Raw genomic sequence first — 23,483 nt, 5'->3', positions numbered from 1 at the left:
GGCTGCCCAGGTTCCGGTTAGCACACGGGGTGCCTGGCACGCTCCTTAGCGAAGCCGCCTGGCCGGTCCTATTGGGGGCTTCCGACGGGAGGAGGGAAGCTGCTGGGGCGCAGCTGAAGCCACCGTTGGGATGGGGGGGGGAAGAGCCCCTCTAGCCCGAAGAGGCCATTTGCCGGGTGGGGGTTGGGAGCAGGCCCGGGCAGCCCTTCTCTCGCCCTTGAGGGAAGCAAGCGAGCTGCGGCGGCGGTCTTGGGGTCGACCCCGGCGCCTCCTGAGGTTCCATGCCCCGACCGGCCAGGATGGGCCGCCCTCCGGCCGCCCGTGCACCGATCAGCTGCCCCCGTTGTGTGCGCGAGCTCCATGCAAAGCGATCCGAGCTCCGAGGGCGCCTTCGGGGCCGGCGGAAAGGCTCGGACGTTCTCGCAGCTTGTGGGCCACCAGACTTCGCCGCAACCCCCGCTGAAGCCGTTTCCAGCGGCCGCTTTGGGTAGCCGTTCCTTCTCCCGCCCCCCACCCCGCGCCTCCCCCTGCCTCCTCGTGGATGTGAATGACCCCCCCTCCCCCGCCAGCTGCTGCTGCTGCTGCACCGAAGGCCAGGCGGGCGCGGAGCCTCTGCCGACTTGCGAGGCACCCCCGACGCTCCGTCCGAGGGCCGGCAGGGGCTGCGGTCTTCTTCCAGCCCCGGCGGCAGCCATCCGTGGTGCTCCTGAATTTCCCAGCCGGGCGACGCTGCCTTGTAAATACGACCCTCCCGGTTAGTTTTCCTCTCCGCGGCCGGCATGACGATTCGAGCTACCGTGCAAAAGGTTGTTTTTTTTTTTTACAGCGAACGAGAAACACCCACCGACCCGCAAGACAAAGCGACCATATTATCATAACAATGTAACAATGAAACGGAGACGAACGGTACAATGTAGCCTTTATTTAGAAATAGTCTTCCTTGAATGAATAAACACGGATTTATCCCATCCGCTTCCCTATCGCTGATCTGATTCTTCAGGAGGGCCTGGTGGGGTGGAGTCTGGCTCGGCCAAGCTCTTCCCGGGACCAGAACTGCCCACCGGGCGAGGGACCCCCCTTCCTTGAACCGCAGACCCCCTAAGCAGCCCTGGCAGGAGGCGGCTCTTCCCGCTCTGAGGACGGGGAGGGGGGAGAACGAGGGGGCTGGGCCACGCCCGGGGACTTCTGCCCGACTAGTGAGGCCGTTGCAGGTGGCATCCTTGGCCCCTGCCCACCCTCGGCTGCTAGATGGGCAGGTGGGCGCTCTTCCTGTGCACGGGGGGGGGGACCTTGGCAAACGGCTCCCTGCACCTGCGTTCTGTCCAGGCTCCAAGGGTGGGTGGGTCCCCCCAGCCCCTCTGGCCGGCAGCCCCCCCCCCTCCAGGGATTTTCCCTGCCCTGCCGAGCTCCGATGCTCATCTGGTGCCGCCAAAGTGCGTCATGCCCGCCGTCGCCATGGAGACCAGCGGTTCCTCTGCGTTTGAGCGAGGCTCCTGGAGACGTGCGATCAATGGCGAGGAAGAGGAATTCTCCCCCCACCACGCGCGCACCTGTGCCCCTCCCTCAGCAGATGGTGTGAGCGGGTGACGTCAGTTTCGGGGAGGGGGCGCCTCCGGTCTCTCCAGAGATGAGCCCAACCCAAAGAGAAAGAAGTAAATGGGTGGCAGCTCCCGGACACTTCGCTGTGGGATCTATGCCCTTGGACGGGGCACCACCAAGATACCTCAGGGGCAGCACCGAGGCTCCTCCTTCCTATTTTCCTCCGGGGGGTCAAGTCTGGTCCTTCCAGGGCTGGGCTGGGCTCCCCCATTTGCCCAAATGTTCCCAAAGCTTTCGCTGCTGCAGCTCCCTCCCCTCCTTGGGCGGCTGGAAGGGGTTTTGGTTCCCCCTCCCCGGATAAAACCACAGCGGCTCCGAACACAAAGTGCCAGCTGGACTCAGCCTCCCACCCCGGGCCAATCAGGGGAGCTGGCCCGGCGTCCCCTCCACCCCAAGCCTTGCGAGGGGCTGTTGCACAGAGATTGTGTGTGTGCTGCTCCTGGCCTCTCTGCACCCACACAGCCACCCGTGCTTGGCAAGGGGGAGCCCCGAGGAAGGCTGAGAGAAGCGGGGGGGGGGGGGGGCAGCAGCCGAAGCAGTTGGCTTTGCCTGATCCGAAACTCTTTGTCTGGGTGAAACCTGGCCCAATAAGTCACCATGGGGGGCTGGGGTGGGGAAGCAAGATCACCCATTGTGGTTCTCTGTGCAGCATCTACGCACACAGAGCCTCAGCCCCAGAGGTGCTACAGTGCTGGAAGAGGCCAGCGGTGGGAGGGTCTTCTTGGGTCTCTGCTGGGAACCGGAGCCTTCGGAGGTGGAAGGGAAGGGCCAAGTGTCTCCCAGGACCCCCAACCCAGGGCAGGCAGGGCCCTCTATGCCTCCCCCACCTCCCAGGCCCTGCAGGCAACCTCTGGCCCTCCCTACCCATTCTGGCTGCCAGCTCTGGGCTGCAAACCTCTGAGGATGCACCCGACCTCTGTGGATCCCTCCGTCACCCTGGAGTAGGACCTGGAGGAACCAGAGCAGCCCCCTCCCGTCCAATATGGGGCCCTCGAAGCACTCATTCCTCCACGTGGCAGCTGAGTCCCTTGAGTCCCTTCCACTGACTCCTCCATCTAATAAGCTCCCCCCGCTCTGTCCGGAGGCTCATTCCTCCAAGCTGGGCAGGGGACAATATTTGAGCCCCTGCATCTTTAGCCTTTGGCCACTGACCGGCTCTCTCCCAGCCCAGCCCCTCTCCAGGTATGGCTCTTCTCCCCCATGGCATTCCTTCCATTTCAGTACCAACCATCCGTCCAGGGAGTCTTTCTTTCTTTCTTTCTTTCTTTCTTTCTTTCTTTCTTTCTTTCTTTCTTTCTTTCTTTCTTTCTTTCTTTTCTTTCTTTCTTTCTTTCTTTCTTTCTTCCCTCTTCTTCCCTCTCAGGTTTTGTAACCTGCCCAGTGTCTCCTCAGCCCCTTCAGCCAGCCCCCTCTCTCGCCCAGCTTCAGAGATGCCCCACATTGTCTCCCCGACAATCGAACTGTTCTGATCTCCCGCACTCTGGCCCTCGAGGCCCCCCCGCACCTCCCCGCCTGCTGGATGAGATGCATCCCCCATCCAGCAATTTCTCCTCCCGGTGGCCCGTTATGGGTAGCCCAGGCCTTTCGTGCCTGACAGTCCCCTGTCCCAGAGTTTCTGGGGTGCCCAAGGCCTCCTGGCCAGCCTCCCTTCTTTGGGACCTGCCCCTTTCCCCCACCTGCTTGGGGTGTCCTCATCACTGTCTGCCCCCTCCCCAAACGTTCTGCATCCACACTCCTTTTATTGGGGGCCTTTGAAGTTAGGGTGCTACCGCCAGAAGAAGGGCCAGATCAGGGGGAAGCCTGGGGCGGGGTGTCACTACAGGGTGGAAGGTCACTGTCACATTTTCAGATTTGCCATGACTTGGATCCACACCTTTTGAGGAGCGATAGATAAAGGGGGAGGCAGGACAAGGAAGGGATGTTCTTCCACGATGGGAAAAATGAATCCGGCCAAGTCAGCGTCTCCCCTGAGGGAGGACTCCAGCAGCTCCTTCCTGCTTGGGGGAAGCGTCTCCGGGGCCATCCACCGCACTGGGGCGTGGGGAGGGGGGAACTGACCGTGGGAATGCAGACCTGGGCAGCCAATGAAGCGCAAGGCAGGTTCGAGGCTTTGCTCCCTTCGGTCCAGGTGGGGCCGTAGTTGCCGACAACGCTCGGTGGGCATCACCTGTTGGCGACCCTTCCTAGGGAGGGGCGGGCAACCTTTGGGATGCTGACCTTCGACTGGGGCCCACCTCGCAGGGCTGTTGTAGCGAAAGGGGAGGGGCTCCTCCATTCCTCCGCCCAAGCTCGCCTTTCCCCGAGCACCCCCCGACAGCCCCAATTGCAGGGCCCGCCTCCCAACCTCGCCCGCCCCTCCTGGCCAACCCGCTCGGAGGCGCTCGAGCGGGTTGGCCAGGCGAGCTGTCGGTCAGGTGCTCGGGGCCAGCGGCCTCGGCAGGGCTGCGTCGCGGGCAGTGCGGGAGGCGGCCGAGCGGCGGCGGCGGCGGAGCCGGTGAGGCGGTCTGCGGGAGGGCGGCGGGCCGTGGGGGCCGGGAGGAGGGGTCTGTGGGCCCTGAGGAGTGGGGCTCCTCCTGCCCGGGTAGCTCCGGTTCCCTCTGCCCGCCGTCCCTCAGCGCCGCTCGGCCGAAGGGTGAGCAGCTCCTGGCCCAGCGCGGCGACCCTCGAAGCAGGCGGCCCCAGTGGTCTGTTCTCGTCCCCTCCGCCTCAGGTTGCGCCCCTCCCCGGAAAGGCTAGACCCTTCCCGGCAGCCGCTTGTGGAACCCCGAGGCGCCCCCGAGTCCCTCCCTTCACCCGGCCGAACGCCCCGGCCCCCGCTTCGGAATCCCTCCGAGACCCTCCGGTTTGGCACGCACCCCCACCCCAAGTGCGGGTCTTCCAAGGTCCCCGCCCGGCCCCCAGAAGAGAGGGGCGGCCCCGATGCTGCTGCCCAGGTCGGCCTCGCCTTTTCTGCAGCCTCGTCCCACGCCGGGCCCCATTTCAGCTGGGCGAGACCCCCGTCCCCTCCCGCCCTCGTGATCCCCCTCCCCGATTTTCCCTAATGCCTTTCCCATCTGCCCTAATAAAAACCCCTCCTCGGGATTCTCCTGACTCTCCCTGCGACCCTAAGGCGTTTGATGCCCCCCTCCCCTCAAGGACAGAATTGCTCAGTGTCACGTTCTCTCCCCCCCTTAGTCTGTGGAAAAGCCCTGTAGGCTGTGCCCCCGACCTTTCTCTCCAACCCCTGCTTGAATCCACCTCTGGGTAGCCTCTTCCCTCTTCTCTAGCCCGACCCCCCAGTGCCTTGCTGAAGCCGCGGACCCTCTTCGGGAGGTTCAAAAGGATGGGGCTGGAGGGAGGGGGTCTTCTTGGCCAGCCCCCTTGGCCTCCCAAGCAAGAGTTTCTCTTCTCACCCCCCCCCCACCCCCGCACCTCTTCTGGAGCTTTCTGTAGTGTGAAGCTGTAGTGAAAGGGACCCTCTCTTGTGGGGTGCCCCCATTAGCTCCCATTAGGACTTTGCCTGCCCTGCCTGGTTTCTCACAGAAAGGGTCTCCCAGGGGACATCCAGCCGTTCCTCCCAGGCTCTATCTTGGCCAGAGACGGGAGGCTCTATAACCATCCCTCTTGTCACTGGGGTGATGTTATCATCACACAAACAGCAAAACTAGGTCCTTGTGTCCTGGTCTCTGCTGGACGTGCCCTGAGGTTTTCATGAGTGCCTCCCCACGCTTATGCCCCCCTCCCAATGCTTTTCTTCCAAGCTGAACCCTCCTGGATCTCTTGGCCCCAAAATTCCTGCCCCACGAAGCTCCTCTTGGCTCTCCTGAAACCCAGCAAGGCAGTGTGTGCGATTTCTGGCTCCTCTGGGCAGGATCGGATCTCGGAGCACGAATCCGCAGGTTGTGTGTTTGGGAAAGGAGGCATCCTGGAGGCCAATGGTGGGGAGTGGGCTGGCCTTGTGGGGAGGGGGAAGCCACCCATTTTCGGGGTTGCTCTCCCCTCAAGGTTTGGTCAAGGATCTAGTCAAGGTGGGCTTTAGCCGTCTTTTGTGAAATACGAGTTTGAGGCCAAAGTCTTGTTCATTTTGTGCTTCTCCCCGCCTAGAATTAAGTTTCTGGCTGTGATGGGCAGTTCCCCTAAGCCTGTTTTGCCAGTGGCTCTCTTAGCCTGCCCCCCACCCCGGAAAAGTTGCACGGGGGAGAGGAAGCTGTGGCTGCCCTGGGGAGGGGGCTTCCTTTGCTCGCCACGGGATCTCAGGAAGGGAGGCTCCGAAGTGGTCTTGGGGGAGGTGGGGTCTCTCTGGGAGCATCCCCGAGCCTTCCTCCTCTTTCGCCCTGCCTGAGGCGGCTGTCCAGGGACAGGACCCTCCTATCCCCAGCCTCCCTCTGACCAGAGCAGGGAGGAAGAAAAGCCTCGGCTGCCATTGCATGGAGGAGGAGGAGGAGGAGGAGACGGATAGCCTGGGGGGGGGGGTGAGTCCAGTTTGGCTCCCTCCTCCTCCTCCTAATTGAGCCCTTTCCTTTTGTGGCTCTGCTCCTCCCCCTCCAGGTAGCCTGCAGTCCTCTCAGGCACCTGGCTGTGACCTGCCCGTCCTCCCCCCACCTGGGATGGGTAGGGGGCACATGGCCCTGCTGGGTCCCAGGGAGGGGGAGGCTCTTCCTGAAGGTCTGGTGGGCCTTGGGGGCAGCCTGGAATTTGCTAGCTCTGCACCCCAATCCCAAGGCTCTCCTGGGCTTTCGGGGGGTTCTGGCAGCTAAGGGCCCCAGGAGGCCTTGGGAGGAAGGCAAAGGCCCCCTTGCCCACATTCTGGATCCCAGGGAAGACCTGATGGGCCAGGAGATCTTCTTATGACAAGAGCAACAACGGGGGGGGGGGTCTCTCCGCTGTGGGCCTCCTGGGGTGCCCTGTTCCTTGCTGGGACAGGATCAAGGCCAGGAACATCTTCAGGGCCGCTGCGAAGAATATTATAGGCGCCTGGCAGGAAAACTCCTCTGAGATCCCCCTGGAGTTTAGGGGAAGCGCCCGGAGGATGGTCCCGGGAGTTGCTCTGGGATGAGCCCGGTGGTCCTCCAGGCTGGGGGCTCAGCCAGGCCCCTCCTGGGTTGTTGAACCTGCCCAGGAGCAGCCTGTGGCTGGGCCCATGCAGTGGTCTTGGCTTACTCGGCAGCACTGGGTGGTACTTGCGCCCAAGAGGCGGGGTGGGTGGGTCATGCGGTTTACCAGCTGCAGCTGCCCCTGGACGAGGGGAAGAGCCCCAGTGGTCTCTCAACAGGTGGACTGGGGCAGCAGACTCTGTGGGGCCGGCCTTCAAGAGCCCTTCAAAAGCCCATAGAGCCGTGGGAGGCAGCACTGCTGCCCTTCCGGGTGGCCTTCGAGTGCTGGCTCCCTCTCTAAGGCCTGGCTCCCTGCCTGAAGGACCGCCTGCCTTCCTTCTGCCTCTCAGACAGAGGCTCCATGAGGGTTTCCTGATTTGGAGGTTGCAGGCTGGCCAGAGTCTTATGGGCTCGTCCACTCTCTCGTCCACTGTGCACGAATAAAGAAGAGGGGAAAGAGGCTTTCTGACTCCGAGAGGCACCTGGAGACCAGCTGCCCCCAAGGGTCTCAGTGCACAGCTGAGGCCGGCAGAAGAGCTTGGCGTGTGGCCGAGTCTTCTGTAGGTCGGCCAAGGAGGGCTCTTCTCACAGCTCTATGGGTCAAGGAAGGCCCCCTCGGTCCCCAGGCCACGCTCTTGCACCTCCCCCCCACACTCAGTGGGACGGGGCCACGGACAGGGCTGGCCGCTGGGGCCCCATTCTGGTCTGCAGCCCAGCTGTGTTGGGGCACCTGGCCCCACTGCCCGAATGGCCAAGCCAGGGATTGGGGGTTTGGGCCTTGGGTTTTGCCTGGCATCTTTCCGTGCCCTTCCTGCTCTTCATTGGGGAGGCAGTCATGATTTCCTATCCTGACAGAATGCCAACTTCTCTCCCAAGTGGTAAAATATTACGGCGTCAGGTATTTTTTTTTTTATCAAAGTGGGCTTTCTGGAGGGGGATTGATAGGCAACGGATTCTGCCAGCTCTTGGAGGGCGATCTTGCCGTCTCTCCTTGGCTCCTTCTCTTGCCTCTGGCCGCCTGAGGATCTCGCCAGGAACTGGCCTTTCGGAGCCTTCTGTTCCACGGGCTCCTCTGGAGCCGCTCCGGCAGCCTCTGGGCGACTGTAAAGAATCCAGGACAGCTTCCCATTAGCCATCAGGTTTCTTCCAAAACTCCCTTCCTCTGCGCTCAGAAAAACCTCCTTGGGTGGGTGTTTTTTGAATCACTCCCCCGTCACCCAGACTGAGCCGAGTGCAGGGAGTCCATGTGGCAGAGTGAAACAAGAGGCCCCTCCTTCCTGCAAAGGGAACTGGGGGGGTGGGGGTGGTTTCCTCCCCTTTCTAAGCTCACTTTGGTTTTGGACCCGTGTCAGAGTCGACAAACTCATGGCCTCGATGAAAAGCCCCGGGTGGGAAAGCCTTTGTGGCCTGTGCACAGGGGCCCTGGCTGGCTGGCTGGCTGCTGGCTGCCACAGGGAGGGAGCGAGGTTAGCCAAGATCCGCAGCTGGTTCCCTTTCGGGGAATTGGCTTATTCTGGGTCTCTGGTCTGACCCGATTAGTTGGTCCCGTTCAAGGCAGGCAGCTGATTCTGCCCTTGGGCTCATCCTCCTGGAGCCCCCCCCCCTGGCAGTGGGGCTCCATTCAGACTCCCTGACTGGCTCCCATTGGGAAATGGGGGGGGGGGGCTGGGGGGGTGGAGAGGGGGGCTCCAGAGATGTGGGCCTGAGCAGGTGGGGATTACACGCTGGAGGATCTCGCTTCCTCCCACTGGGCCGCCTCTGGGGAAAGGAAGGAAGGAGGCTGGTTGGTTCTTTTTTTTTTTTTAACATTTTTTTAAAAAATTAATCTTTTAAAAACATCTCCTTAGGTAAACAATGTGCTTCCCGGTTTTCACATTTCAATACAAACGTGGCCATAATTACAAGGGGCTGGTTGGCTCTGTGGGCCCAGCCCAGGAGACGGGGGAGGGCAGCCACCACGAGGGCTGGAGGGTCCTGGCCTTCTTCCCATCCGGAGGGCGTCCCCTGTGCCCCCCCCACTCACGTGCTGCCCAGGGGCCTCCTTGGGAGGAGGGGGGCACCGACTCTTGCTCTGCCGGGGCAGGAGGGCCTCCTGCCGGTTGTCCCTTTGCCCTGAGCCGCTTCAGGGTTTCCGGGTACCACGGGGTGCATCTCGGGGGGCCCTCAATCATTTTGCCCATTGGGGGGCCTTCCAGCCTGTCTGTGAAGAGACCCCTGGGGCCACCGAGGGCAGAACTGTTCAGTTGGGCAGGGACGGGGATGATGGGGCTGTGGTGAGGAAACATGGGCAGTGGAGTGGAGGAAAAGCTGCCCAGATAGGCCAGCTGGGGAGGCCCGAAGAAGCTGGCTGAGGGGGGATTGTGGGCTGTGCCCTTGGCCATCTCTCCCCTGCCACGGCCCCGGGAGAGGCTGGGTGAGCCCTACAGCCTCTGCCAGGCGTGCCAGCCTCTGCCAGGCTTTAGCCAAAGGCGACTGCTCTCAAGAGGGCCCCCTCGGGAACTGCACAGCTGCTCCTTGGCTGGCTCTAGGGGAGCCCTTCTCTGGGGTTAGGCCAGAACAAGAGCCCTGCTTCACCACTCCCCTCCCAGTGCTCAGAGGGGCCAGGAGCCCCTCCCTCCCTTGGATAAGAATCCATCGATCCCGAGGGCTCCTTGCCCTGGCAGAGGACTGGTGGGCGTTGTAGTCCAAATTCTGGGAGGCGGCTTCTCTATAGCAGCAGCAATAGCACTTAGACTTATATATCGCTTTACACCGCTTTCCAGCCCTCTCTGAGCGGTTTACAGAGTCAGCCTCTTGCATCCCAACAATCTGGCTCCTCCTTTGACCCACCTCGGAAGGACGGAAGGCTGAGTCCACTTGGAGCCTGGTGAGATTCGAACTGCCAAATTGCAGCAGAAGCAGCCTGCAGTACCGCATTCTAACCACGGTGCTGCCACCACTGCTCACCCCGGCTATAAACCCCCCTCGGCTGCTGCAGGTGAAGCCCAATCACTGAGATTAAGTGGTGGCCTTGGGCTCCTGCCCCCCCCACCTTCCTTTGTGTTGCTGACTGCCCAAGCCAGGGAGGTGTACTGATTCTTGGGAGACCCCTCCCCCAAATTGATTCCTGTCTGTTTTGCTCTGGCCCTTCTAGGAAGGCAGCCTCTGCGGTGCCCTTGGAGTCGGAAGGAGGGGCTTCCTTGACAGGTAAGGCTCTGCCAGTCTCCCCATTGCATGCACCCCTTGCTCACCCTCCTGATGGTGCCACAAGGGGCGGCCAAAGAGAGGAGTGGAGACAGGTGAGCTGATGGATCCAGCTGGAGGTCAGCCCGGAGGAGCCTAGGGCCGCGAGGCCACGGGGCCAGTCCCAGTGTGTGGGTGGGGGTGGGGGTGGGGGCCTCTGGTCTGAGCAGCTGCCTGATGTTTTTGCCTGAGGAACAGGAGGAAGGAGAGGAGTGCATGTCCCAAATCACGGTCTCCTGGCTCAGGGACAACGACAACTGGCCAAGGACCTCTTCCCCGCCATGGACAAACGGCTGCTCCTCAGAAGCACTTGGGGGCTGTAAGAGGCCGTGAGAATAACTTTGGGGGATGGGAGGGGGATCCAGGGTCTGAGCCCAGCAGAGAGGAGAGGAAGGGGCCCCTCCATAAATCTCTGGAAAGTAAAGGCGGCGGTGGGGGTGGAGGAGCACTTTCAGGGTTGCCAGATTCTGCGGTAGCCTCAAAATAAAGCCAGCGGTTGCAGCTCACGGTTTGGGTTTCCTCTCTGGACTACCTCGCAGGGCTGACAGGCTGGTCTTGGCCTCCTGGCAAGCAAGGGAAGCCCCTGCTAAAACCTGGCCAGGCTTTCTGCCCTACAGCAGGGCTGGGCCCCTTGGGATGTGGGGCCTGCAGCCGTATCAAGGGCCCTCGTTCTTCCCTTGATTGCTCTGGTGGTTCTACCGCATCCCGGTTTGTATCCGATTTCCAGAGGGCTCTTGAGCCAGTGCAGGTGGAGGGAAGTCAATATGTCCATGGGTGGCTTGTCATAGGGACAAGGGACCATCATTGGGGTTTGTCTTGACCAACGGCAGTTTGCATTCTGGGCTGGAAATTTGGGGTTTCTAAGAAAATGGGTGCAAAGCCATTAAAGGGGTGGGGGCTTCGGGGCTTGTGAGGCAGTGGGTGTAAACTCCTCCTTGGCTTCAGCCTGGCCCTGTTATCCCAGCTGGTCTCCTTGTGCCTGTTTGACGATCCACAACCCCTCCGGGGGGCGGGGGGGGATTAAAGAAGCATCTTTGTGTGTGTGCTGTCCCAGCCAGTCTATGGGAATTGGATAGTTACTTAGGAATTATGAGCTGTCCCCTTAAGGGAATGCATCATGGTAAATGTAGTTAAAGGTATCCTGGGAAATGTAGTTCATGTGACGTGGCCACATCTGTAATCCGGATTGGTCACTAAATTGACCCTCGAAGGGTTGGGGGAGGTTTTCCTCACTTTTGCCTGAACTCTCTAACTCCTGGCAGCTTCTTTCTATCGCTATGAGATGGGTTAGGATATAACCATCTTTTACTACAAGGCAGATATACAAAGGATTGGTCATTAAAGAAGAGCTTCGTCACAGATGTGAGTTATGAGAATACCTGATGAACCAATAAATGTAATTTGTTATGGACGTCTTGTTGAGTTATCTATCTGCATTGGTACAGCTTCAAATCCACCTCTGTGCAGAAGGCAGAAAAGTAAAAGATGAAGTCCTGAAATCCATTTGGATTTGTGATAAAGCAAAGTAATATTGAAGCCAGGAGTGAATATGCAATGTTAATCTAAACCTGCATGTATCATGTCTCTCTCTCTCTCTATAAGCATCAGAATTTTTTACATGCTGGTTGGATGGTGGGAGGGGTTGGAATTCCCCCACATGCTACAAACAAAGAGAACCAGTAACCCACCCACTCCCTTCTTCTTTGCTCAATTTGTCTTTTTGCTATCTCAAAGACTCCATTTGCATAACAAGTAGAGTCAGATATTTCCCAGCTCTCAAAGGAAAACCAAACCTCTGTCTTTAAACCTTCTACAAATGCAGTGAGAGACTCTGAGAAATCATGCCTGTATGTTTGTCAGTAAAACAAAGCTGATCTTCCTTTGCTCCTCTGGCAAAGCAATAAAGAGGCCACAGTTATAAAAATTCCTCTGGCCAGAGCCGTCTCCAGAGCAATGGGCACATTCCTTCCCCCTGAAGAGAGACACTTAATCTAGCAATGATTTAAAGTCAGCATCTTGCCTTTTGCTATAATTTTTTCTACAAAGTCTCTCAAGATTGACCAGAGTGTTTATCCATTGATGACCCCTTTTTTCAACCCTTGTGGACAATTTAATCAATTTAATTCAAATGTTCTAAGATTAACTGCAACCTAACAGACTCAAGTAAAGCAGCCTACATTTCCATCTGGTGGTCAAGAAGAAATTTACAGTGAAGTCAAATAATTCTTACCATTTTTCCCCTTTTTTCAAGAGTAGGCAGGAAATTCTCCCCCCTCTTTTTTCTTCCACAAAGAAGTGAGACCTAAGTTTCTCAAATATTGACCAGAGTGTTTCTCCAATGATAACCCCTTTTTGCAACTATTGTGCACCATTTAATCAACTTAATTCAAAGGTCCCAAGAGTAACTGCAACCTAACATGGGCGTAGCAACAGCATCTTCCAGACCCTCTGCTGCCACCTTGTGAAGCACGTGACAATTATAGGCATATTTCTGCATTCAGCCCTCAAGTCTTCAGACTATGCTACGCATATTTCTGCGTTCAGCCCTCTAGTCTTCAAACTTCACGAGGCAACCTCTAGTGCCCCCTTCTGTTGCAAACTCACAACACACCCTAGAAGCAGCCATACTGTGTGCTGTGCTAGCATCGCCAGACTCTGCAGTGCCACCTACGTGCTCAAGTATTAAATCCAGCAGCAATTCTACTTTCTGCTACCTGCTTGCAGTGCCCCCTAGTACAAAAAAAGGGAATTGCATGGCAAACCACTAAAATTTTCCAAAATTCTCCCTTTGCCAATTTGAAGCATGGCAACTTCCTCAGCCATGACAGATGTCTCTGATGTACCAGAAGACCTGAATCCTCCACCTACCCTTGTCATAAACGTGGAACCTGGTTCCCAACAACCGCCTTTAGATGTCCAACCCTCTGGAGAAGCCGCAATACCTCAGAAGGCCTACGACCTCAGACGGCATAGGAAGCTTACCTCACATATGGCTTACCTTACCTGCGGTGACACGCTTCAGAGAGGATTGGGAAAGGCAGTATCTCCATCATGCAGAGGCATGGATGGAGCTGTTCAAGATCTGTGACACCCCCAAAAGCAAGTTGCCCCTTGAGAGCCTCTTCCTGATGCAGAGGGAGTTAGAGGAGCACCTCACATGGTGGAGAAACAGTGAAAATAAGCTTAAATACATACAGTCTAACCTGGAAGACCCAGAGTTCCGAGAACACATTCAATGCTTCGAGGAGGAGAACAAAGAATGCGAAGACAGCATTCGGGAAGGCAGAAACTCCCTCTAGGCCACGATCTTCAGTGCGCTTCAAAAGGAACAAGGGGCAAGGGAGAAGTCCACATCTGACATAGGTCTTCAATCACAAGCAGCTTCTTCCCACCATTCTAAGAAAGCCTCCACCGTCCATCCTAAACTGGCTAGATCGCAAGCAGGTTCTAGTGTCTCGCGCCAATTCTTTGCTGCTGGCTCTCACCATCCTTCCAGAACATCCTCCCGTCATAGTGGCGCATCTAAGGCGTCCAAAGCAGCAAGTTACGCCAAATGGGCTGCAGAAGCTGAAGTAGAAGCTGCAGTAGCAGACGCAGAGCTATGCGCCACACAGGAGGTAACACGGCAGAAGGCGGCAATAGCGGCTCAACAGGCCAGACAACAGGCAGAAATGGCCAACTGCAGACCAAATTGGAGTTGGCCGAATGGCAAAGAGATGCCGCAACAAAGACGGCACGTGCTGCAGCATGGCGGAAGATGGCCGACAACACCTCCCTCTAATTCACCCTCGAAGAATTGGGAGAAGAGAGCCCAGATACACGGGTCAAAGCCTACGTGGACGAGCAGCTCTTGCTACAAAACAAGCAGCTGGAACCACCTCACTTGCCTAGCAATCTTCCACAACCAGGGAAGCACAGGGATGAATCTCAATCACAGACTCTACTCGTCAGTTACGCTACTGATGTTGTACAACCTAAAATATGAGATTCACTTCCCACCAACAGCAAACCTTCCCCAACTGATGTTGCACGTACTAAGGTCCGAGATTCAACATCTCACGCCCTACTGGCTGAGCAACATAGCCCACCAGTGCTTACAATGACTTCTCAACAAGTCGACATGTCATCAACGACAACTGGCACACTAAATTCATAGCAGCGTTCCTGCCACAACCTCAATACCAATCCGGCTCCCAGGCACCACAAGGTAACCGCGCCCAGCCTACACAGCAGCGTGACGCTCGACCATCGTCCCCAGTATGGGAGAATGACATCCTCTGTAAGTACTGGGAGGAAGACTACAACCCTCAATTGACTTACAACTCGAACCTACCCTACGAGAATCCAGGGGGAGAACCCCTTACGTCAATACCTCCCCCCCAACTCAGCAAATGCTGAAGATTACTGGAGAAACTTGGCTGTACAGAGTGGAAAGCTAAATTTGCACACCAACAGAGTTCGCAGATTCTCTGACAAGCCAGGTGGCGAGTATCTAGTATGGAAGAAACTTTTCCTGTGCCCCGTTAAGGTGGCACACCTGAACCCCAATGAAATAATCGGACACTTGATAGCATGGCTAGGGCCACAGTCTGCCGAAATACCGAGGGCACTTTTGGCATCCCAGTTAGACGACCTGGCCGCTGCCCTTCGGTTATCATAGAAAAGGCTTGACCAACTGTATGGCGCTTCCGAGGACATAGAAGCAACACTCTTGGATAGCCTGTTGTTGTTTTCCTAAAATTCCTATTGACAAGCCTCGCCGAATCATAGACCTCGCTAACATACTTGTCCAGCTGAGAACGGCACAACGGGATCCCAACTTACCAGGACTCGCCTGTCTCGATCACATCGACACGCAGAACAAGATTGTCCGAAAACTTCCACAGGTCCTAATTGAAAAGTGGCTCCAGTTGACTGACACCTTCATGGCCAAGGGTCGCCACCGCTTTATACCCTTCACACTTCTTGAAGAATTCGTGTCCCACCAGGCAACAGCGTGCAACACACACCGGGCCTGTGGACTCAGAGCTGTTAGTCCTCCTAATGACAGAAGATTATCTTAGTTTATAGTTAATTTTTTCTTCTTCTTTTATTGGTGGAATTTACAATTCCAGGGAGGGAGTGTGCTGTCCAGCCAGTCTATGGGAATTGGATAGTTACTTAGGAATTATGAGCTGTCCCCTTAAGGGAATGCATCATGGTAAATGTAGTTAAGGTATCCTGGGAAATGTAGTCCATATCAGTGACCACATCTTTAATCCTGATTGGTCACTAAATTGACCTCGATGGGTAGGAGGAGTTTCCTCCCTTTTGCCTGAACTCTAACTCATGGGAGCTGCTTTCATCGCTACGAGATGGGTTAAGACAGGGGTCCCCAACCGCCGGTCCACGGACCAGTACCGGGCCGGAACAAGCCTTACCGGGCCGCTGGTTGCTGGGCGCCGCCATCTTTTTGGTAAAAAGCGCTCCGGTGAGCTTTTCGGAGAAAGCTCACCGGAAGCGCCATAAAAGATGGTTCGTGAGCTTTTCCGGTAGAAAGCCATTTCTACCGAAAAGCTCATATTTTGACGAAAAGCACTTCACATGACTGGCGCGGCGCCAGCTGATGCCGGAACCGGCCGGCGCCAAAAGGTTGGGGATCCCTGGTTAAGAGATAACCATATTTACTACAAGGCAGATATACAAAGGATTAGTCAATAAAGAAGAACTTTGTCACAAACATGAGTTATGAGGATACCTGATGAACCAATAAATGTAACTTGTTATGGGCGTCTTGTTGAGTTATCTATCTGCATCTGTACAGCTTCAAATCCACCTCTGTGCAGAAGTGTGTGTGTGAGTATGAGTGTGATAGCCGGGGTGGGGTGGGGGCTCAAACACAGCAAAATGTTTTCAGCTGCGTCTCGGCTGGAGATCTCTGGTTCTCCTCCTTTTGGGGGCCGGTGACTTTGAGGCCCACGGAGAGTGTCCAGCCTTTGAGTGACTTCTGGGTGGGAGTGGGCTTCTGCCCCGGGCGATCTGTGCCATTCTTCGGCCTTTGCAGCCTTGTCCCAGGTGGGGTTTTCATTTGTTTTTCTGCATCTTGTACAGAGGTGGATACCTTAACTACATTTACCATGATGCATTCCCTTAAGGGGACAGCTCATAATTCCTAAGTAACTATCCAATTCCCATAGACTGGCTGGACTGCACACTCCCTGCCGCGAATTGTAAATTCCACTATTAAAAGAAAAAAAACATTAACTATAAACTAAGCATTAAACAGTAGTACTATGAATAGCAGATAACTATATAACTACGATAAATAGCTATATAACTAAGAAAAACAGTAAACATTAATAAAGCATCAAACAAAGCAAAGCATGCAAAGCATGTGAGGTTCAATCTTCAAGTTCGGCCTCTCGGTGCGAGTCTGCTGTTCACCTCTGGTGGCCTTTTAGGGTGTACAGGTACTCTTGGCGGCAAAGGTCAAAGTCTGGTGGTTGCTTCCGGCGGTCTTTTACGGTTGGAATGGTACTCTTGGTACCAATCGTGAAAGTCTGGTGGTTGCTTCTGGTGGCCTTTTAGGGTTGGAATGGTACTCTTGCTTCCACGGTGTCAAAGGGTGTCGGGAAGCTGTTGCAAAGGGTCTTGTGGAGGCATATGCCTGTGTAGAGTGTCTTAGTGGACGTCTGGTGGTTGTTGGCGGCCGTTTAGGGTGTCCTAGCGAAAGTGCACTGATCGCCAGTGGCCTTTTAGTCTGGAACGGCATTCTTGTTTTTGATGGTGTTAAATGGCGTCGGAAGGCTGTTGGAATGGATAGCGCTAAGGCATTTGCCTGGGTTGGAGCCTGCATCCAATCATCACTGACAATTCCTATGATCCCCCATCCTAGTGGAGATTTGATGAACGCTGGACCGTCTGCAGGGCCGCCGACTGACTCGGAGAAGAGAAAGGCTCATGGGGCATTATTTCCCAGCAAGAGTAGGATCTCAGCCTCTGGATCTAGAGCAGGAAAGTGATGAGCCAGGTGCTGTAGGTGAGGCCATGCTACTTATGACCTCAGGTGTTGCGATCTGACTGTGGGCGTTCAGCACCTCATCACATTCAAATAAGGGCGGTAGTGGGAACCCGGAACTTCCATCCAATGACTCTATGCAGAGTCCAGTAGCTCTCCTCCCCGCCGTACTTCTTGGTCCATGGCACATTGATACAGTGAAGGGAAGTTTGTTCTGTTGCATCTCAAAGAGGTCGAAGAATGCAGGTCTGGCCAGGGTGCAGGTGCTTTGAGTGTCTATCCACACGTACATTTTCACAGCATCTTCAGGGCGTCCTTCAGGGTACACTTTGGCTAAACAGATGGGAAGACACAAACGAGAGCACGGTGAGTTGGCGTGCAGTGCTGTGCAGTTGACACTCATCCTTGGTTTTGGTTGCGGTTTGGCAGTCTGCTGAGGAGACCTGTATGCTTCTGTTTTACGTTGAGGCTCCTTGTCCGAAGGAGGGCTACAAGATATCTGCGGTGGCGGCTCAGAATCTGGATGCAGCGCGGTCTGGTGCTGGTCACTAGTGCAAAAGTCGCATTGCACCTTGGCTGTGCAGAACTTTGATGGGTGTTTGGATTCGCAACACTTGTAGCAGTATTGGTAAGCCCTTAGCAACTGTTTTTGTTGGGTCAGTGATTTTGCTGTATACCAGTGCAGCTGTTCAGCGAGTGACAAGTGTGGTGCATAGGACAAAACTGTATTCTCCTTGTGTTCAGAGATCTAACTTGGGTTGTATCTGATGAGTCCTCTCCCCAACTGTGTGTAGATGAGGAGTCAATCACGGTTTTATGGACAACCATGAAGGGTCTTTCCCTGGTAGTGTGCATAGGGCCTGAGGGCGATATATGGTTGCTGTTGTATTGTTATTAGGAGGACTAACAGCTCTGAGTCCACGGGCCCGGTGTGTGTTGCACACTATCACCTGGTGGGACACGAATTCTTCAAGAAGTGTGAAGGGTATAAAGCGGTGGCGACCCTTGGCCATGAAGGTGTCAGTCAACTGGAGCCACTTTTCAATTAGCACCTGTGGAAGTTTTCGGACAATTTTGTTCTGTGTGTTGACGTGATCGAGACAGGTGAGTCCCTGTAAGTTGGGATCCCGTTGTGCCGTTCTGAGCTGGACAAGTATGTTAGCAAGGTCTATGATTCGGCGAGACTTGTCAATAGGAATTTTAGGAAAACTGTTGAGGCTATCCAAGAGTGTTGCTTCTACGTCCTCGGAAGCGGCATAAGTTCGTCAAGCTTTTTCCATGATAACCATAGGGCAGCGGCCGGGTCGTCTAAGTGGGATGATAAAAGTTCCCTAAGTATTTCGGCAGACTGTGGCCCTAGCCATGCTATCAAGTGTCCGATTATTTCATTGGGGTTCAGGGGTGCTGCCAGAATGGGGCGCAGGGAAAGTTTCTTCCATACTAGATACTCGCCGCCTGGCTTGTCAGAGAATCTGCGAACTCCGTTGGTGTGCAAATTTAGTTTTCCACTCTGTACAGCAAAGTTTCTCCAGTAATCTTCAGCATTTGCTGAGTTGGGGGGAGGTATTGACATAGAGGGTTCTCCCCCTGGATTCTCGTAGGGTAGGTTCGAGTTGTAAGTCAATTGAGGGTTGTAGTCTTCCTCCCAGTACTTATGGAGGATGTCATTCTCCCATACTGGGGACGATGGTCGAGCGTCATGCTGCTGTGTAGGCTGGGCATGGTTACCTTGTGGTGCCTGGGAGCCGGATTGGTATTGAGGTTGTGGCAGGAACGCTGCTGCCTGTGGATTGAGTTTGGCAGTTGTCGTTGATGACATGTCGACTTGTCGAGAAGTCATTGTAAGCACTGGTGGGCTACATTGCTCGGCCAGCAGGGCGTGAGACATTGGAGCAGTGTTGTTGATTCTGGGAAGAGAATCTCAGACCTTATTACGTACATCAGTTGGGGAAGGTTTGCTGTTGTTAGGAAGTGAATCTCGTACTTTAGGTCGTACAACGTCAGATGCGTAACTGCCGTGTAAAGTCTGTGGTTGAGATTCATCCCAGTGCTTCCCTGGTTGTGGGAGACTGCTAGGCAATTGAGGCGGTTCCATCTGCTCGTTTAGAAGCGAGTGCTGCTCATCCACGTAGGCCTTGACCCGTGTATCTGGGCTCTCTTCTCCCAAGTCTTCGAGGTCGAAGTTGAGGGAGGCAGCGTTGGCCACCTTCTGCCATGCTGCGGCCTGTGCTGTTTTCACTGCCATCTCTCTTTGTGGTTTGAGTAACTTGATTTGGGCCTGAGTTTTGGCTATTTCGCCTGTTGTTTGGCCATTTCTGCTTTCTGTTGTATCACCTCTGTCATAATACATAAATCTGCCTCTGCTGCTGCAGCTTCAACTTGGGCTTCTACAGCTCTTTCGGCGTAACTTGCTGCTTTGGAGGCCTTAGATGCGCCACTGCAATGGGAGGATGCTCTGGAAAGATGGTGAGAGCCAGCAGCAGAGAATTGGTGCGAGACACTGGAAGCTGCTTGCGATCTAGCCAGTTTGGGATGGAGAGAGGAGGCTTTCTTTGAGTGGTGTGAAGAAGCTGCTTGTGATTGAAGATCTCTGTCGGATGTGGTCTTCTCCCTCGGTATTTGCTCCTTCTGTAGCGCAACGAGGAGCGTGGCCTGGAGGGAGTTTCTGCCTTCCCGAACGCTGTCTTCGGGTTCTTTGTTCACCTCCTCGAAGCAATGAATGTGTTCCTGGAACTCTGGGTCTTCCAGGTTCGACTGTATGTATTTAAGCTTATTTTCACTGTCTCTCCACTGTGCGAGGTGCTTCTCTAACTCCTTCTGCATCAGGAAGAGGCTCTTGAGGGGCAAGTTGCTTTTGGGGGTGTCACAGATCTTGAACAGCTCCGTCCATGAGTCTGCATGATGGAGATACTGCCTTTCCCAATCCTCTTTGAAGCGTGTCACCGCAGGTAAGGTAAGCTTCCTATGCCGTCTGAGGTCGTAGGCCTTCTGAGGTATCACGGCTTCTCCAGAGGGTTGGATATTTAAAACTGGGTTTCGGGAGTCAGGCTCCACATTTGCAACAAGGGTGGGTGGAGGAATCGGGTCTTCTGGTACATCAGAGACATCTGTCATGGCTGAGGAAGTTGCCATGCTTCAAATTAGCAAAGGAGAATTTTGGAAAATTTTAGTGGTTTTCTGTGCAATTCCCTTTTTTTGTACTAGGGGGCACTGCAAGCAGGTAGAAGAAAGTAGAATTGCTGTTTGATTTAATACTTGAGCACATAGGTGGCACTGCAGAGTCTGGCGATGCTCGCACAGCACACAATATGGCTGCTTCTAGGGTGTGTTGTGAGCTTGCGACAGAAGGGGGCACTAGAGGTTGTGTCGCGAAGTTTGTAGAGGGCTGTATGCAGAAATACACGTAGCATATTCTGAAGACTTGAGGGCTGAACGCAGAAATATGCCTATAATTGTTGCTTGCTTCACAAGGTGGCAGCAGAAGGTCAAGAAGACGCTGTTGCTACGCCCATGTTAGGTTGCAGTTACTCTTGGGACATTTGAATTAAGTTGATTAAATGGTGCACAATAGTTGCAAAAAGAGATTGTCAATGCAAACACATATTGGAAAACTCAGGGAGATTTTTCTTTGAGCTCCAGATGTTGCAGTGGGCTGAAGAGAAAAAGAAGGGGGGGGCTTCCTTGCCCACTCTTGAAAAAAGGGGAAAAAAATGGTAAGAATTCTTTAACTTCACTGTAAATGTTTTCTTGACCACCAGATGGGGATGTAGGCTGCTTTACCAAGATGTGATGTTGCCCGTTAGGAGAGGGGTGGTTGGGTCCCAGAGGTATTTATTCCGTACTCGATGGAAGAGAAATTCATCAAACAAGTAAAACAGTTCAAAGGGATATATGCAATGTGTCTTGTTATACTTAAATTTCTCCAGCATAGAAATAAGATGGCCAAACTCTATGCATCGTGAGGAAAAGGAAACTGTTCTTTGTTCACATAGCTTACTTGCTGTAGCCTTGATTTTTAGCCCCAATAAAACCGGCCAGAGAAGGTTTTACAGCCAGTTATAAATGACTGGAGGCCTCGTGGCAAACAAACGCTGGCGGAAGATAGAGAAAAACACATCCTTTGTCCTTACTCCAAGACACAAGCTAGTTTGCTAAATTGGCTTTCTTTGCGTTAGCTCAGGGAGAGATGAAATAAAGGAAGCTGCTTGTCTGTCCCTTGAAAGATGGGAAGTTTGCTTTCCCTCTTGTTATGTAAAATGAGTCTTTGAAATAGCAGGAAGACGAGTTGAGCAGAGAAGAGGGGTGGGTGGGTTAGAAAGTTCTCTTTGTTTGTAACATGTGGAGGAATTCCAACCCCTCCCACCCTCCAACCAGCATGTAAAAAATTCCGATGCTCACAAAGAAAGAGAGACGATGATACATGCAGGTTTAGATTAACATTGCATATTCACTCCTGGCTTCAATATTACTTTGCTTTATCACAAATCCAAATTAACAATCTTTATATTGATGGGCCTCAGGAGATCATCTTTTATTTTTCTGTATCCTGTACAGAGGTGGATTTGTAAACTGTACAGATGCAGATTGATAACTGAACAAGACTTCCATAACAAAGTACATTTATTGGTTCATCAGGTATCCTCATAACTCACGTTTGTGACGAAGTTCTTCTTTAATGACCAATCCTTTGTGTATATGCCTTGTAGTAAAAGATGGTTATCTCCTAACCCATCTCGTAGCGATAGAAAGCAGCTCCCATGAGATAGAGAGTTCAGGCAAAAGGGAGGAAACTCCTCCTACCCATCGAGGGTCAATTTAGTGACCAATCAGGATTACAGATGTGGTCACGTGATATGGACTACATTTCCCAGGATTCCTTAACTACATTTACTATGATGCATTCCCTTAAGGGGACAGCTCATAATTCCTAAGTAACTATCCAATTCCCATAGAGTGGCTGGAATGCTTCTTCGATTTGTGCCACATTCTGCTCTGCCTTTGAGAAGCACCTCCCCCCCCAGTTCCCCCCATAAAGGCTGCCCTTGTTTCTTATCTTACAAAAGCCCCCCCCCATTGGAAAGGAGCCAGTTTCCCCTTCAGACTGGCACCATCAGAGCAGGGCTGCTGAAGGGGTGGGGGGCAGCCCACGTCTTGTCTTGTTGAAGCAGAGAGCAGTTGACGTCCTTCAGCTGGGCGCTCACTGGGAAGGGGGGGCATCTCAGCCTGAGAGGGAGCTAATTTGTAATGGGCGGGGGGACGACGCTGCAAGACAGACGTGCATGTCTGTAAGACCTGTGGCACCAGGGGGCGCTGCGCTCCCGTGCCTCTCCAGCCAGGTGGCTTTTCTGCCCTCCACAGGGTGTGTGTGTGTGTGTGTTGGTTTTCTGGCTCTCCACACGTATGCGCCACCTCTGAGCCCCCCGCCAGACCTTTCGGCTTTTCCCGCAGAAACCCGTAAGAGTGGCAGTAACTCCTGCACAGAAGTCTCCCCTCCGGGGACGGCAAAAAAAAGAAAGGGAGCGATTCCAGTCCACTTTGAAGCCCCTGTTCCACCCACCCAAGACTCAAACCAGCGTTCCCGGGTGGCGGCGGCCTTAGGACCAGTGGTGGGATTCAAATTTTTTTCACTACCGGTTCTGTGGCCGTGGCTTGGTGGGCGTGGCAGGGGAAGGATACTATGAAATCTACAGTCAAAGGTGCCATTGGCCGGTTCTCCGAACTACGCAACATTTCCACTCCCGGCTCCCCAGAACTGGTCAGAACCTGCTGAAGACCAACTCTGCTTAGGACCCAACCACCTGCAGGGGAAACTGGGTCTTGAGGAACAGCATCCAAAGTTTGAAAAGAAAATGGAAAAAAAGATAGAATTGGCTGGTTTGGGGAAAAGCAGATTTGCTTCTGCGGAGTCTGGGAGCAGCAGCAGCAGCAGCAGCAGCACCGGAGGAAAATGTCTGTGCCTGCAAGGAGACGGGGGGGGGGGGACGCAGCAGCTGCTGAAGGAGGAGGAGGAGGAGCCCCTGCCAAAGCCCCCTGCCCTGGCTGCTTTCCCACGGGGGCACATGGGAGGGACAGTGCTGGGGTTGGCATGACTTGTGGAGGGCAGCTTGCAGACTCCTTGTGCCTGGCGGGGTCCTTGGAGCAAGAGGGGCCCCCATTCGCTTCCCCGAGGCCCCCGGCCCCCGCCTTAGCCGGCTCCCACCTCTTGCCCTCCGGCTGTGTCTGAGCTCAGGTGGGCATCGCGGGGGGCGGGGGAGGGGAGGCCCTCAGGGCTGCTGCATCTGTTTGGCAGCAAAGCCACCATTAAAAATAGAAGAAGTGGGTTCCGGGGAGGGGGAGGGGCTGGCTGGGATGGGATGTCACGACATCCTTTCCTTTGGGGAAGAGCCGCTTAAGACGGAGAAAGGGGAGAAATCGAATTACAGAGGCAGAATCCGTTGGCTGAGTTTGAGTAGTGAGATCTGGCCAGGGACTCATTTCCCAGAACGGACCTGCCCAGTGTTGCTGTGCTTCTCCCTTGCAAAGGCTGTGGATGATGGGAATTGTAGGCCAACACTCTGGGAAAGGTGGTTCTGGCGGTGCCTCCCAGCTTCTCC

General features: G+C 54.7%; 1 protein-coding gene across 2 annotated transcripts in view; it reads left to right on the top strand.

The window, feature by feature from the left end:
* The first annotated feature begins 4,012 nt into the window (after positions 1-4,012).
* Positions 4,013-23,483, top strand: part of GNG7 (G protein subunit gamma 7) — a 45,409-nt gene continuing 25,938 nt past the window's right edge. Inside the window, exons 1-2 of one of the 2 annotated variants that reach the window (XM_087955350.1) lie at positions 4,013-4,093; positions 9,805-9,857. The gene's annotated coding sequence lies outside the window, so the exon portion shown is untranslated. The remainder of the gene's footprint in view (positions 4,094-9,804; positions 9,858-23,483) is intronic. The other variant, XM_087955342.1, reaches the window with a different exon arrangement.

Source organism: Notechis scutatus, chromosome 1 (genome assembly GCF_049901735.1).
Source record: "Notechis scutatus isolate UNSWTSFEM ecotype Mainland chromosome 1, rNotScu1.2, whole genome shotgun sequence".
NCBI classification, from domain to species: domain Eukaryota; kingdom Metazoa; phylum Chordata; class Lepidosauria; order Squamata; family Elapidae; genus Notechis; species Notechis scutatus.
This window is presented reverse-complemented; position numbering and strand designations above follow the sequence as displayed.